At 34.3% G+C, this 17,204-nt stretch overlaps 1 protein-coding gene across 1 annotated transcript in view; it reads right to left on the bottom strand.

Annotated features, from left to right (window-relative positions):
• Positions 1-17,204, bottom strand: part of WASL (WASP like actin nucleation promoting factor) — a 64,149-nt gene that overhangs the window by 35,148 nt on the left and 11,797 nt on the right.

The raw sequence follows: 17,204 nt of genomic DNA, 5'->3' as shown, positions 1-17,204 counted from the left end.
TGAGATCTTAGCTCCTCAACCAGGGATCAAACCCGCACTCCCTGCATTGGAAGACAAAGTCTTAACCACTGGACAACCAAGGAAGTCCTGGAAGATAAATTCTAATATTTCCTTTTTTAAAGATGGTAAAACTGAGGGGAAAAAAAGACTTTCAGTGAACTGCACCTAGACATACAGCTTGAAAGCTAGATTAAAGATATGGAAAGTGATCTGAGTGACTATTGCCCCAACTTTCCCAAGGATGTATCTAATCAGTACCCTTTTAGATGTGCAGGACAGAAGCTAATTTGTTATATGTAATGGACACCTGAGAACATGAATTAGAGTTTTCCAGTACACCATGTTGCCAACCTCCCTCATGATTATATCATGAAACATTGGAAAGTTTCATTTAATTCTAAATTAAGTTTCCTGTATATTATATCATGAAACATTGGAAAGTTTCATTTAATTCTAAATTAAGTTTCCTGTATATTATAATCTAGAATGTAACTATTCAATCTCAGTTTCTGTAAGAGTAATACACCCATTTACTAGTACGGCACTTACAAATCCCCTGAAAACAATAATTTTTTTCTGATCCAGGAATCTCTCTCCTAAACTAGAAATTAAGGAAATACTTTAAAATAAAACCAAAAATTGTATTTTTAATATAAATATAAAAAACAAAATACTAATATTAATTATGGTTTTTTAAATAGAAGGCATTCAAATAACCAGAAATGAGAGATAAGTAATTTGGTACATCAGTTCAATGAATACTGGGCACTGTAATAAAAAATAGACTATACTAAGATTTGGAGATGACACTGTTTTGGGTTACTTAACCATGCTTGAGGAATGCCCTCCTTTGATAAGAGAATTCCAAAGACTTATTCTATAAGCAAGTCTTTTCTAATAATAATAAAGTCAGAAATGTAAGATCACTATACTGCTGGAGATCAAAATTTCAGAAAGACTTTCTTTCCCAGATAACAGTGCTCAATGCTGTTTTGCAGACCAAATATCTTTAAATTTCACAGACAGTCATGAAGGACACAAAGCAGCAGGAAAAGTTCCACAAGCGCCATTTTAAAAATTATGAAGATAGCTTAGAAAGTAGGACACTGGATTTTAAAAAAGAGTAGATTGAAAAATGTGGGTGTGTCTCTGGCCTGCTCAGAACATATCAGGGTGCTGCAAGTGCACCGTGTCAACATGATACCTCCACAGGCTTCCTGACCCTAGATCCCTAGCACTGAAAACATCAGAAAAATGGATTTTGCACACATTATCCAAAGATGTTAAAGACCAAGCTGAAAAATTAAAAAATCAGATGAGAAAATTTGTTTTCCAAGGAAAATTCATATAAATTACAGCCCTTTTAGTATGGTGCTGTCAAAATGCAGTCATTTCTAAAAAGAAAAGCAATTAGGAAACGAGATACCAAGAAAAAATTCTAAGAATCTTCTTTATTTTTTAACAAGAAAATAAGAAGTTACAGATTGCAAAAGAAAAAAGTGTTATTAAATAGAGTCTGAAATTCCATTATGGAAATCCCCTTGCCAAAGGACCAAATATTAACAGTGTTAAACACTGTCTGGATGTATACGTGAACTTAATAACAACAATATCAAACACCCCAAAATTCCACTTAAACATTAACATAAATTTAAAACAAAATCTTAAAACATCTGTTTTTAAGAAATAAAGACCCAGGAAACAATTTTACAATTTTCCACACAAACATGGGTGGCATTATAAACCTTATTCTAAAACAACTTATAAAATTTTAATACTAAAGAACCCAACTAATCAGCAATTTTCAGTAATGGGATTTCCCAAATTTTGCTACAATGTTATCATCAGTCTAAGTGTGCCTATTTCATTTCTTCTTATCTTAAACTGTCGAAGTCTGAAAATTATGTACTATAGCACCTTATAAAAACCTTTTCTGATTAATTCAGAATTACAGTAAATGCAAGAATACCATAACATTTAATATACAAATGCCAGAAATAATAAAAACAGTGACTATCCCTTAAACTCTAGATTGACAGTGGCTTAAGTTTTTAAAAACATTCCTTCCATTCCTTTAAAGTAATTACAGCTAATCAACTCCATTACTTCTTGTCTTTCATAATCAAGAAGGTATTCTTGAAAAACAACCTAAGGACAAGTGCTTAGGAAAGGAAATCTATTTCTTATTAGCTCAATAATGTTAGGGTTAAAATTTGTTAATTAAAAGGGGGAAAAAGTACTATATCAACTTTGTTGAAACAGAAACTGTTCTATATCACGTATCCCTGATATTTTAGTGCTGAGCTACTGCAATAGCACATTCGTCCTCAGAACTTCCATTGCCAAGGGCAGAAATAAAATGGAGGATGATTTCTGGGATATGAATCCCTTCCACTGTCCTTCAGCAGGGCATTTCCACCTCTCTGGGGCTGATTGCACCAGTCAAGAACTATTTCCCTGATTCTCCAGGTTGAAACGACTGCTTTTTCTTCATGTTTCTAGAGTACCTTTTTGTGTATCTTGTATAAAATCTTGACACGTCACAGATCTTATTCTAAAATAGAATAATTTTCTGTATGACTTATTATGCATTAAGCAGAATAGTTTTGTAAGCGTATACTTCTACTTCACCTATACTTCGCCCCAAGTAAGCAAACATGTGTTAAATTAATTAAAAACTGCATACTGATTTTAATAATTATACCATGATAATCAGAGATTGACCTTTATTTTAGTGTTTGAAGGATATACAGAAATTCTTTGTACTGAGTTTGCAACTTTTCTGTAAGTATGAAATTATTTTGAAATAGAAAAAATTTTAAAGCACAAAAGACTCAAAACTCTTAGTCCCTTTCCACAGTCATGAAAGTCTTGGGAAGGTGGCTCTCTTCTCAAAGCCATTGCTACCTCTATACATATTAGCCAATGCCACACTGACCCAAAACTAAGAAAACTACTTCTTCCAAGTCCCTTTATACTAATACTAACTTTGTTAAAAGAAGTTTCATCTTGAATAAGACTCAAATCATATTATCAGAATAACAACATTAAGTAGCAGGTCAGAATAAGAATTTTAGGTCAAGAAAACAGACGTTTCTTTATTACAGAATCAGCTGAAGACAGGGAAAAGACTGAAAAATACCAAGACTTATAAATCCTTGCTTGACAACCAAATATCTACAACAAGTACTATGATTTAATACTGAATAACTGTCTACAATGATTATTATTTTAATAAACAAAAAATATACAATAGCGTTAAAGAAAAAAATTTAATATATTTTCAATGAATATTAAAAATAAACTGAATGTGGAAAAGAGAAGTCATATGACTGAATAAATAAAAGTCTTTTCTACAATCACAATAGCCTAGATTAACAGTCAAAACATTTCAGCTTTTTTTATGTGCATGTGTGGCCTCAAGTTCCTAAAAACTAATCTGGGAAAGTCCATCCTAAGTTTTCTTATTATATAAAAGCTAATCTTTAAATATGTTCCTAGATGACATATTCCCATGATGACATATTCACATGAAATGTTCTATTATTATCCTAAACATGAAATTTTAATATGAAACATAAATGGAATTTTAAAAGTGAAGAAAGACAAGGAGTTTGGTTATTCCTCAATTAAAACAAATTTAACTATAAAAAATTTGAATTCTATAATTAATTATACAGTGATCTCAAAGAGCAATTTCCTAAATAATTAAATTATAACACCACCTCAAGTTACATGGCAACCTAAAAACCTAATACAGAAACCACCCATTTAAAAAACAGAAACAAGATGCATTCAAGATTCATAAGTGGTAAGTACCAATAAAAATTATCCAGAAAAAGAAAACAAAAAATTCACTCTAGAAAGATGTTGTAATCTGGTAATTACAACAATCAGAAATAAGCAGAAAAAGAAAGAAAAAAACAATAGAAAAGGGTAAAGATTGGAAAAGAATATGTCAAAGACAGAAGGCTCCAAAAGGAGTAGTAATTTTAAAAAAGCAGCGCTGGAGGACTGGAAGAGGAGTACAAAAGCAGTGAGCAACAAACAGGATCCCAACAGTGAAGAAAAATGGAGCCATATAAAAACAGTTCTACTTATAAAACGGTTCTACATATAAAAACTTGGTTCTACTGCCTTAGAACCAAGCACAAGTAGTCTTTTAGGTCTTACTAGCTATTTAAGAAAATTGGTGTTGGCTGTATTCACTCATCAAATGTTTACTGAGTACCTACTGTGAACACAGGACTGATAATGGGGGTGGGGTGGGAATAAAAGTGGGGTCAAACACAAAAAATGAATTAGACAGACATGGTCCTCATGAGTTCTAATGGGCAGACAGACATCAATAACTACTACAAATGCTATAAAGGAAAAATCCAGTATGCAAGGAAAGTGTAAAACCTACCTAGCATGGAAAGACTGCCCTAAAGTGACACTGTACTTGAAGGATGAAAAGGGATGAGTCAGGTGAGCAAAGAGTTGGGGGGAAGTGGAGAGGAAACAGCATTCTAGGTAGACACATCAATAGAGACCCTACCACGGAGAAGTGTCAGGGGAGTTTTAGAAGCTGCGTGGGGCGGGAGATAAGAAAAGAGTGGTATGGAATGAAGTTACAGACAGTATTAAAGCAACATCAAACAGTTCAATTCTGGCTGAGAGAGATAAAACAGTTTGGAGATGTGGTACAGTGGGTTAATCACTCCTGTACTGGCCCGTGATGCCTCTCAGTATCCAAGTTCTTTTATATACTCTCCTCCCCCGCTGACCCTGGGTTTGTCTATGTGAGTTGGTTTAACCAATAAGACTTCAGCAGAGTAAAGCCTGAAAAGTGCTTGTGCATTGTGGCTTGCCCTCTTAGAACTGCTGCCCTAACACCTGGGATGAAAGATCACGTGGAGAACATGGCCCCAGCCACGTTACCTGCCCTTGCTGAGCCCAGTGCCCAGCAGACCTGCCAGGTGAATGCCACTGCATGAGTGAATCTAGGTGACAGGAACAGACTAAACACCCAGCCAATCCACAGAATCGTGAAAAATAAATTGATATTGCTTTAGTCACAAAAATGTTAGATGGTTTGTTTGTAGCAATAGATAACAGATGCAGGGGACTGTTTTAAGATACTAAAAAGCATAATGACCTATAATAGGTAATCGCAGCTCCTTCCTCCATTCCACTTATATTGGACCTGTGTTTAAAATTACCAGTAAAATTATCAAAAAATATTATCTACAAATCATAAAAGTTCTAGAGCTCACTCTCATTACCAGTATACTCTCTTTTTTGAAACTACTGAAAAAAATCACTCTATAAACAAAAGCCTTCCTAAAAGATATATGCTGTGCAACAGACTCACTACATCATTCAAAGGCACACATCATCTCATATGGTGCCTGTGATTTAAATTCACACACCTAAAACACTGTGAATTATATGGCACAGATCTTCAGCATTACCTGCAAACAATCAAAATTACAGACGCTAAAACAACAAATGGCAGGGCTTACTGTATTCTTAATTTTCTACTTCAAGGATAATTATATACAGATAAAGGCTCTGAGATGAGATACTGATCTCATTACAGACTAGGTCATGTTTGCAAGCAGGTGAGGACACTGTTAAGAGGGTCAGCACACAAGTATGGCTTGCTCTCTTCTCTCTCTTCTTTCCCTGTAGCTTAAGTGGACCTGCTTAAAGGAGTTTTTCTTTTTCCTCTTCTGTCCTCTCTTCCCTTTGTCTGCTTCTCTCTTGGAAGGTCAGTTGGATTATGGCCAAACCTGAAGTTTGGGATTGGGTTTTCAGGGAATGAAGGTAGGAAGGGATCCCCTAGGATGCTCACCTCAGCTAACCAGTTTAATGTTACCAGCTGAGACCCAAGTGCTCTGACAAATAAACATATGTGTGTATGTGTGTGTGTGTAGTTTCTGCTACCACTTTCCTATGCGAGTAACAGTTTGGGATGAGAGGGTAGAAAAGTAGGTATTTTCATCACTGATAGGATTTGGGTATTCCTGAATCCTAGAGCCAAATATCATCTAATACCATTTCACCATATATTTATCAAGCATATAAACCAATCCCCTCATTTTATAGATGAGGTCACTTTATTTGCCAAAGGTCATATATTGGTCAGCTCTGGATGCATTTTCCAATTCGCTGCTCATTTTCTATTCACCATACACCATACTCATTGATTCATCCCAGCTCCTATATTGTCATATTTTTGCCTTATCCCATCTAAATGATTCTCTAAGAAACATATACTCTTAACATAATTTTATTCCTCTACTGATCCCATTTGGTTTAAGATTCTTACCTTATTTGGGGGGAGGCAAGGGAGAGGTTGGCTGTGGTGAAGGTGGTGGAAAATAGAAGAATGCTAGTGCACAAGTGAAAAGGATTTTTGTGAAAAGAAAAACTTCAAACAGATTTATGTTCTATGACCTGAGGACATAGGTAGATTTACCATGAAGACAATTAAGTTTAAGTTTCAGGTCTTTAACTTGGAAAAGCTCCTTACAAGGCTTGGCTTATTCTCCTCTGAGGACACAGGAAGTAGCAGCAACCCCACTCTCATTTCTAGGGGATCCTCTCTAGTTATTCCTGAAGGTGATCTTGCTATTTCCAACAAGGATGCCTTATCTCAACATCTGCCCAGCCCCAGAAATAATCTGTCCCTCTTGGACCACATGATCTATCCAGACCCAACATTTAATTCAAAGCAAAAAGATCTCAACAAGTGCTGTCCAGCTCCCTGCTGGGGGTGGAATACTATGACCAAACTTCATGGACATTTCTGGGGGAGGGGGCAGTGGTCCAGCCAACTAAGATCAAAGAGGTAGAGTTTTCCCAAGGCAAGAAGCACTCTCTAAGCAAAGTGAAGAAAATTAGAGCTGTGCCATTACCAGTAACTGCTTTCAAACAATTTCTTTCAGCTTTACAACTATCAATAATAAGAAACAATAAATTTTGATCAAACGTACTAAGCTAAACAGGAGTCTTTTTCTGTAAAGTACCTGACAGTTAATATTTTAGGCTTTGTGGGCCATTTGGTCTCTTTCAACTCTACACTATAGTGTGCAAACCCAGCCACAGATAATTTGGAGATGCTTGTGTTGCAATAAAACTATTTACTAACTCCAGCAGGCTGGATTTGGTATAGAGGCCATAGTTTGCCAAGCCCTGGAAAAGAGGAAAGATTTCCCTACAGAAAATATAAAATTGTTGTCACGTTAAGAGGCAACTGATAAATATGAAGCCAAACAAGAGTAGATAAAAAGAATTAGGGAGGTGTATCAATCAATAATAGGAGAAATTAGTTATAATAGTAAGAATCTATTTTTCTGGATTTTGTAATGTTTATGGTATTTTTTATATCATAATTTGTGATCCTTTCTCATACTAAATAACCATTCATTTTTATTTCGTTTTTGGATTCTTTTTCTTAAAGACAGCCTCTCCACATTGTATAAGCTTCAGACCACAAAACCTGAATCAGCCTTACCTGGGGTGAGAAAATCATGCATCAATTAGAGCAACAAAATTCTGAATCTAAAGAAAATGAACTATCTAAGCCAATATATTCCTTCTGCCAAGCCAAACTTAGCCTAATTATTTTTTAACATACAAATGACCTTACTGACTAAGAAAACTGGCTGAGCAACTTAAAAAAAACCACTAAATAAAACAGGTTGGAAAGGCCAATGGTTACGTGTTTTTGGGGGAGGGTCATGAAGGAGGGGGTTCTTTTATAGTCAATCCTTCATAGAGCATTCTTAATAAATGGCTAAATAGCATTTGCTTGAATGCCTGCTGTAATGCGAAGCTTACGACTTGAGAGAAAAACCTATCTCATCATTGAGCTGCTCAGTTAGAAAATTCTTAATACTTAACCTAAACCTGTTTTCCTAGGAATTACCACTCATAGGTATTTTAATCTTTAATTATTCATTTAAATACCTGTTGAGCATTTGCTATGCGATACGTACAGCGCTAGCTACCATAGCTACAATATAAAACTGGAGGTATATAGTCCCCACTAATACAGTGTACTAATTTCTGTGTAGTGGCAATAACATTTTCAATTCCACAGAGACGTGTCCCCACAACCCTATTTCTCAGATTATCTCCTTTTCAGCAAATATTTTGATCACTCATCATCTGACCTGATTTATGGATTTCTTATATTAGTCTCGTAAAATGAAGTAGATGATATTTAGATGTGGTCTCATCAATGCAGAATACGAGCAGAATGATGTGGGGAATACTTTATTCCCAATCACAAAAAGGAATGTATGTACAGCCTCATTCTCATCTACCACACAGTATGCTGAAGACACATGGGACTATCTTTGTCTAACTCACTATTCTTTCTCATATCCTGATCTTCCATTTTAATTCCATGCCCCCAAAGGCAAAACACCCAGTATCTCACCCTCCTTTTACCTGGCTAACTTTGCTCATATTTCAAATCTCAGTTCAGAGGTCACCTATGGGATCACTTAAGTGTTAACACTTAACCTACTATTAGAGCCTACCTACTATTTATGAGGATAAGCAACATAAACTTGACTGACAAGATACGTTGGTCAGCTTCAGTCATCAAAAGTTAGGCGCAGGAAGCAGTTCCTCTTTCCACTAGGCCTTACAAAAAAAATTCTCTTCAAAAAAGTCAAGGGACTGGTTAGGTAATTAGGTCCTTTCAAACTACACAAATGATTGAGTTAAACATTTTCTAGGGCCAGAAATAAATAATAAAGACTAAATTGAAATACAGAATTAACAATAAACAAACTCGCTGAGAAATTTAAAGTTCATTTGGAAAAAAACAAAAAGCCTGGAACAGGAAAAATATGATCTCTGATGTAGCTAGTGTGAGGTTTCCCCACCAGTACTCACAGATACTAAGAACAACTCTCGTGGAAGGAAGCCTAATGGAGCAGAGCTAACATAAATCCTTTGCAGTCTAGCCCACATAGTCAGAAAATATAGGCAAGCATGACTCAAACAATCTTGCTTATGTAGAATAGTAATAAATTTATAAAACACTAAGAGAAAAGTTTTTAGTAATTAGGAGGGATGAAAAAATATTACATAATCAAAATTAGGGCTGCCTAGGTGGCGCAGTGGTTAAGAATCCGCCTGCCAATGCAGAGGTCATGGGTTCGATCCCAGCTCCAGGAAGATCCCACATGCTGCGGAGCAGCTAAGCCCGTGTGCCAAAAAAAAAAAAAGAAAAAAAAACAAAAAACAAAAAACAACACATAATCAAAATTAATATAACATACAGTGTGAAAGAGCTATAACTGACTGGCGATAACCCTAAAAAGTCTTACCATGGTCAAGATAAATAAATTCATAAGATGACTAGATACTTTGCATCCTACAGTAACAACAGACTTTGGAGCACAGAAATACAACACAGTAAAATATATGGTATCCAAAATGTTCACACAGATGACCTAGCTTATCAAACAGGAGTTTAAAGAAGTTCAGTTTGGTCTATTTAAACCAGGGTAAAGGAGTAACTCATTTTAGAAAGAATTTCATCAAAACTATTAAAATACTTCAAATCTTATGTTTGTTAATTCAAACCTTCAGAACCTTAAAATTATCCAAAATTACTCAGGCAACTGGAATTTTCTAGATCATCCAGAAAAATACCCACTCAACTCATTAAATAAGCCACAGTTCAGCTATACAATGGGATATTATACAGCTGCTTTAAAAAAAAAAAAATGAAGCGGCTCTTTAAGTCATAATAAAGAAAGACCCTCAAGATACACTGTTATGTGAGAAAAAAGCAAGATATAAAATGAAGGGAATAGTATGCTAACATTTGTGTGCTACAGCAGAAGCAAGAATAAATAATTTGCATTGCCTAAATATGCATAAAACCATCTGGAAAAAGACAAAGAAAACTGGTAACAGTTGCCAGCTGTTTAGGGGTTTTGTGTATGTGCAGGGGTTTTGTCAGGCAAGGAAGGAATGGGCAAATGTAGGACAGGATGAAAGAGAAGCCTTTCACTTTTTTTTCATATATTTAATTTTAAACCATGTAAATATTTTAGGTTTTCAAAAAATTAAATATTGACTTGAAAAATACACACACAAAAGAAAAACAAAAGACCTATTTGGGTTATATCATGGAATAAGTTAAGAAAAATAAAAAGATCATCTTTCTGATTTAGAAACTATAACCGAGGAAGAATTTCTAGCAGCTTTTAAAAGCCTTCCCCTTAAAAAAAAAATTAAAAGTGAACACTGCTGAAAATAACATACTACAGTGTCTAAAGCTATAAAATAAGAGAAAAGCAAACTTTGGCTTGTACGGGGAGATAGCCTCCGTCTGTAATGAAGGTCAAAGTCTATGATTTCTTTCACAAACTTTCCCTTTGAGTCTTCTGAACTCCTAAACATGACTAATCAAGATAAGCAAGTTTAGAATACAATTGGCTCAATCTCCCACATTTGTTATTATATATGCAGGAATTCATAATTATCCAAGATTTTAAAGACAATCACAGGAATGTTTGTACATATTACATATAACAGCACATTTAATTTGCTTGACTTCCATGTGTACAATCAAGCTGGGGGAAGGACATGCAAAGGGAAGGTTAATCTAAGAGTAAGTAACAGTTTAAATTCAATGTACAATCCAACTTAAGGACTTTAAGTACAACATTTGAGACTCTCCTATACATTATGCATAAGAATTAGATATGCAAAAAAAGGGGGGGGATAGGCAAAAGCTTTCTGAAGTTGTTTTTAAGATTAAAATTTCAGAGACTTAAAATTGCTGTGTAAAACATTAATAATGATCTAGTCAGTAATTTGAAAAATACATTTACTCAATAAACTAGGTTTTATATACTTCCTCAGAAATCTCAACTTTACTAGTTTCAAAAGGCAATTTTTATTCAAAATGAATGAGCCAATATTTCTAACTCCGGTCATTATTACTGAAATTGAATGACCATGCATAACTAGATGTTAGACTGCAACCCCTACAAAGGAGTAGGAAACTGCCTGTATTAAAAGGTATACCGTATTAGTTTTTCTTTTAAAAGAACTTCACCATTTAATAGATCAAGAACTCGTGGGTAGCAGGGGTGGTGTGGGAGGGAGAATGTGAGGACTCTATATAATAAGAAAAGCCCTACTACCAGCTTACAAAAACTAGTAACTGGAGTTCTAGTATTCCTCAGTTTTCAGCAAGTTGGTCAATGAAAATAAAGAGAACCAGATAAAACACCAAGCTTCCAAAAACGTGAAAGACTCTCTTACACCTTTACTATCTGCAAATCTAGGATCAAAGTCGTAACTAAAAAAGTACGCCAGTATAGTAGAGAGTAAATGTTTTTAATAATGGAACCTAAAGATGGTTTAGGTCAGTGAGAGACCAAATAAATAATCATGTACAGTACGTTGGGAGGATTTTCACTAGTTTTTATATATATGATAAACCTACCATGCAGGTACTGCCTGTCCCCCACCACCAATATTTCTAATTGTTAGAGACCTGCTGACTCTCCCCAGGGACAAGCACATGTGCTACTGCTCAGTTTAGATTCTCTTCTGGGAATTTAGAATTCCAAACTGAGTCACAGGGCAGAGAAGTTCAGGGAGGAGATGACTGGAGTTGAGAGGAATTCCACTGACTCTTGTTGTTCTAAGAGCCTTCCAGCCTCCTGCTGTTCCTGAAACTTAATTGTTCAGTTCTGTTTTGGATTCCATGGGATCCTCTGGTAGCCAATATATTCCTTTTTCCTTAAGCCATAACACTTCACTTATACATCACTTATCATTGAATGACTAGTTATAGGTTCCTATGTGAGGTCTGCTTCACCAATATACTGTTCATCTTCTAAAGACAAGGGCCATGTATGTACCCTCAGCCCTAGTACAGTATTTAACATGCAGTGTGCACTCATTCACTGGATGAAATAAAGTGAAAAGGGTGGAAAGTGAAAAGATTCTTTCTTAGAATCATATTAATTATTGCTACGTTACCAAAATTATTTTAAGTACTTTTTCAAAAACGTAGAAACTGCTTATCTATGGTATTTATTTTTAGAAGAATGACAACAATTCTCTTCTTGGCACTTCATTAACCATAAACATCTACAGGACATAGTGAAAAGTTTCAGTCAATGCAACCCCATTCCTAATATTTTAAATGCCACAAAATACAGGAATTTGCTTCTACCAAACCTCCACCCACAGAATAGGGGAGCGAGCAAGGGTTTGGGGACAAAAAAAAGCATACCACAGTCAAAATATATTTTTAAAAAGAAGAATGTACTTTCCCCACTAATTTTCAAAGCATGTCAAAGCCAGTGAGATGAGCACAGCAAGCAGGAAATAATTTCCAGTACATTCAGTTATATAAACAAACAATTTTGTGGTTTTCAAGTGAACCTAAAAAGTAGACGGTGCTCATCTTTTAGAGAATACTCAATTCCACCCACCTAGATCTAGTTCACACTTACAGAATACCTCAACAGTAGAACACACATTCTTCTCAAATTTAGTTGGAATAATCAGCAAGACCACATTCTGGGCCATAAAACACAACAACAACAACAAGGAAATCATACAAAGTATGTTCTCAGACAACAATGTATAAATCAATATAAGAAAGACAACTGGAAATTTTCAAAACATTTGGAGATTAAACATACTTCTAAATAACTCATGGATCAATGAAATCTCAAGAGAAATTTTAAAACATTTTGAACTAAATGAAAATGAAAACATGCTTTACCAAATTTTGTGGGATACAGCAAAAGCAGTGCGTAGAGGGAAATTTATAGCACTGAGTACGTGTGTGAGAAAAGAAAAAAAGATCTAAAATCGATACCCTAAGCATCTACTTTGCGAAACCAGAAAAAGAAGAGCAAATTAAATCCAAAGTAAGTAAAAAAAAAGAAAAAAAAATTTATAGCAGAAATCAATGCAATTGAAAACAGGAATAAAGAAATTAAAAGAGCAATAAAATTAATATATTTCTAGCAAGGCGAACCAAGAAAAAACAGAGATAAGACACAAATTGATAACATCAAAGCCCAGAAGAAGACACACACAAACACACCCAACTGATCTTTGACGACGGAGCAAAAACAATACAATGGAGAAAGGATAATCTTTCTGAAATATAGACATCCACTTACAAAAACAACACCAAAAAATCAATCTAGATACTGATCTTACACATTTCACAAAAATTAACTCTAAATTGATCATAGATTTAATTGTCAAATGTGAAGCTATAAAACTTCTAAAAGATAACATCGGAGAAAATGTACATGACCATGGATTTCATGATGACTTTTCAGAAACAAGAGCAAAAGCACAACCTGTGAAAGAGAAAATTGATAAACTGGACTCCATTAAAATTAAAAACTTCTGCTCTGCAAAAGAAACTGATGAATGAAAAGCCACAGACAGTGAAAATATATACAAATCACATATACGATAAAGGATATATATCCAAAATAGGCAAAGAACTCTTAAAACTCAATAATAAGAAATAAACAATCCAACTAAAATTTGTGCAGAAAGACTGAACAGACACCTCACCAAAGAAGATACACAGACAGCAAATAAGCATACAAAAAGATATTCAACATCATACGGCATCAGGAATTGCTAATTAAAACAATGAGATATGACTATAAACCTATCAGAATAACTAAAATCCAAAATACTGCTAACACCACATGCTGGTGAGAATGTGTAACAACAGAAACTCTCATTTATCCCTGGTAGGAATACAAAATGCAACAGCCACTTTAGAAGAGAGTGGCAGTTTCTTACAAAGCGAAACACAGGTTTCCCATATGATGCAGCAATCACGCTCCTAGATATTTACCCAAGTCAACTGTAAACTTATATTCACACACAAACTGGCAAATGAACGTTTATAGCACCTTTATTCATAACGGCCAAATATTGAAGCAATTGAGAGTTCCTTTAATAGGTGAATGGATAAAACTGTGGTACATCCACACATACTGATGAAAATTTTATTTTCATCAATAAAAAGTAACAAGCTATCAAGCCACAAAAAGCATGGAGGAACCTTAAATGTGTATTGCTGAGTGAAAGAAACCAGTATGTAAATACCACCTACTGCATGCTTCAAACTATATGACATTCTGGAAAAGGCAAAACTATAAAGTAAAAAATCAATGAACCCTAGGGTTTCAACAGGAGAGAGGAGGGATAAATAGGTGAGGCATAGGGTATTTTTAGGGCAGTGAAACTATTCTGTGTGATACGCAATGCTGGGTATATGACATGCATTTGTGAAAACCAAAACCTATAGATCTGCACAGACTTAAACCCAGTGTAAACTATGGACTTTAGTTAGTAATAATGTATCAATATTGGTTCATCAATTTTAACAAATGTATTAAATTAATGCAAGATGTTCATAATAGGGGAAAGGGGCAGTGGGGAGAGGGAGACAGGGTAATGTAAACCCTCTCTACACTTTCCACACAATTTTTCTGTAAATCTAAAATTGCTGGAAATATAAAGTCTATTAATTAAAAAAAAATACAAGCTACCTATCTATATTAGAAAGCAGTCCTTCAAACATAAATTTGGACCACAGTCAAGAACAATCAAATAATTGAGGAAACAGGAGCTAAGAAGAGAAGAACTATAAGAATATTAACTGAAAATTTTTTTCATTGATGAGAACTTAAAAAAAAATTAGTATCTTCAGATATATTTAATTAGTTATTATTGCAAAAGAGGGGGAGGCTGCTTTTAAAATACATCAACTAGCAAATGCAGAATACACTGATGGAAAATAAAAAATAACATCTTACCATTAAAAATTCAAAAATAAATGTCACAATATCCGGTATCCAATAAAAAAATTACAAAGCATGTGAAAAAGTAGAAAAATGTGACCCACAGTAAAGACAAGAATACATCATGAGAAACTGATACAGATGAGAGAAATCGGAGACAAGGACATTAAAAGTTACCATAACTGTATTCCATATATTAAGCCAGAGCAAAGACAGAACATGTTCAGTAGAAACATAGAATATACTTTTTAAAATCCAAATTAAATCTCTAGAGATGAAAACTACAACATGAGATAAAAAACTAACATCTAGATGGTATTAATGGCAGATTAGACATTGTAGGCAAAAGATTAGTGACTTTAAAGATAGCACTAGCTACTACCTAAAAGAAACAGTGAGAGAATAAGATGGAAAGAAAAAAAATAAGTTGTACAGTAATGAAGTCTAGGACAACTTCAAGTAGTCTATATGTGTCTGGCTTTTTTGAAGTCTAGCTTTGTTTGGGGGGGGGGGTGGTTATTTGGGGAAAAAAAACCTGAAAAATTTCCAAACTTGATATAAACTTACATATCCAAGAAGTTTAAGAAATCCCAACATAAAAAACAATAAGAAAACTACAGCAAAGCACATCATAATCAGAGTCCTCAAAATCAGTAATAAAGAAAAATCTTAAAAGCAATCAGAGAAAAAAAGACATGTTGTGTACAGAAGATTAAAGAAAAGGACAACAGCAGACTTCCTGCCAGCAATAACTGCGAACCAAAAGATACTGGAACAACATCTTCACAAAAAGGAAGAAAAAACAAAAAAGCAAAAAACAATCAATCTAGAATCATATATCCAGAGAAAATATCTTTCAAGATTCAGGGCAAAATACAGACTTTCTCAGAGACACAAAGCTGAAAAAATATGTCAGCAGCAGACCTGTACCATATGAGATGTTTAAGGGGAAAAGGAAGGAAAGAAGAAAGGAAGGAAGGGGAGAGGAGAGGAGAGGAAAGGAAGAAAGGAAGGAAGAGAGAGAGGGAAAAAACAGTCTGGTTGAAGAAAACTGATAGCAGAGAGAAGTCTGGATCTAGACAAAGGAATTAAAAGCAACAGAAATGATAACAAGTGGATAAATATAAGGCTTTTTTTTTCTTACTTTCAAATCTCCTTAAAAGATATTTGAATCATTAGAGCAAAACAATAATGTTTCATGGAATTTACAGGTAAAATGTATGGTAACATTATAACATAATGGCCTGACTGGAAGAAATGGAACTGTGTTCTTGTAAAGTTCTTACACTAAAGGTGAAGTGATACAATTGCCTTTGAAAGCTGACTGTAATGAGTTAAAGATATATACTGTAAGCTCTAAAGCAACTACAAAAACAAAACAAAAAGTTACAACCAATAAAAGGAGATTAAAAGAAAATTTAAAAATACACAATCTAAAGAAAGGCAGAAAGAGGAGGAGGAAAGGAACAAAGAAAATGTGAGACAAACAGAAAACAAGTAGCAAGATGGTAAATTTAAAACGAATCATATAAATAACCATCAAATTAAATGTAAATGGTCTAAACATCCAAAGTAAATATTATCAGACTGGGCTTAAAAAGCAAGACCTAACTATGTTCCACCTATATGAAACCCATTTTAAGTTCGAAGACACAAAGGGATTAAAAATAAAAGAATGCAAAACAAGATTATAACACAATCAAAAGAAAGCTTCAGTAGCTTTATTAATAACAAAGTTGATTTCAGAGCAGAGTATATCAGGGACAAAGGGGTCATTTCATGATGATGGTTAACTCTTCAACAGGACACAACTGTTGTAAATGTTTATGCATGTGATAAACATGTTCAAAACAAATGAAGAGAAACTGACAGAACTCCAAGGAGAAACAAATTCATAATAACAGTGGAAGAATTCAACACCTTTTTGTCAAAATTTGATAGAGCAAGTAAACAGAAAATCAGTAAGGACAGAGAAGACTTAAACTATACTACTAACCAACGATATAATTAACATTTGTTGAACATTCCACCCAATAACAGTGGAATATACGTTATTTTCAAGTGCATGTGGAACACCAATTTAGATCATATTTTTTTTTCTTTAGATCTTTATTGGAGTATAATTGCTTTACAATGTTGTGCTGTATTTAGATCATATTCTTATCAATAAAAAGGATCCATGTATTTTCTAATATAATGGAATTAAGTTAGAAATCAGTAACATAAAGACATCTAGAAAAATCCCCTAAATCTTTGGACACTAAATTGCATACTTCTAGAAAACTTGTGGGTCAAAGAAATGAAAAGGAAAATTAGAAAGTAATTGAAATTAAATGAAAATACAACATATCCAATATATGGGATGCCAGTAAAGCA

This window comes from Hippopotamus amphibius, chromosome 4, assembly GCF_030028045.1.
Source record: "Hippopotamus amphibius kiboko isolate mHipAmp2 chromosome 4, mHipAmp2.hap2, whole genome shotgun sequence".
NCBI lineage: Eukaryota > Metazoa > Chordata > Mammalia > Artiodactyla > Hippopotamidae > Hippopotamus > Hippopotamus amphibius.
Note: the sequence above shows the minus strand (reverse complement) of the source record. Positions and strands in the feature narration are given on the sequence as shown.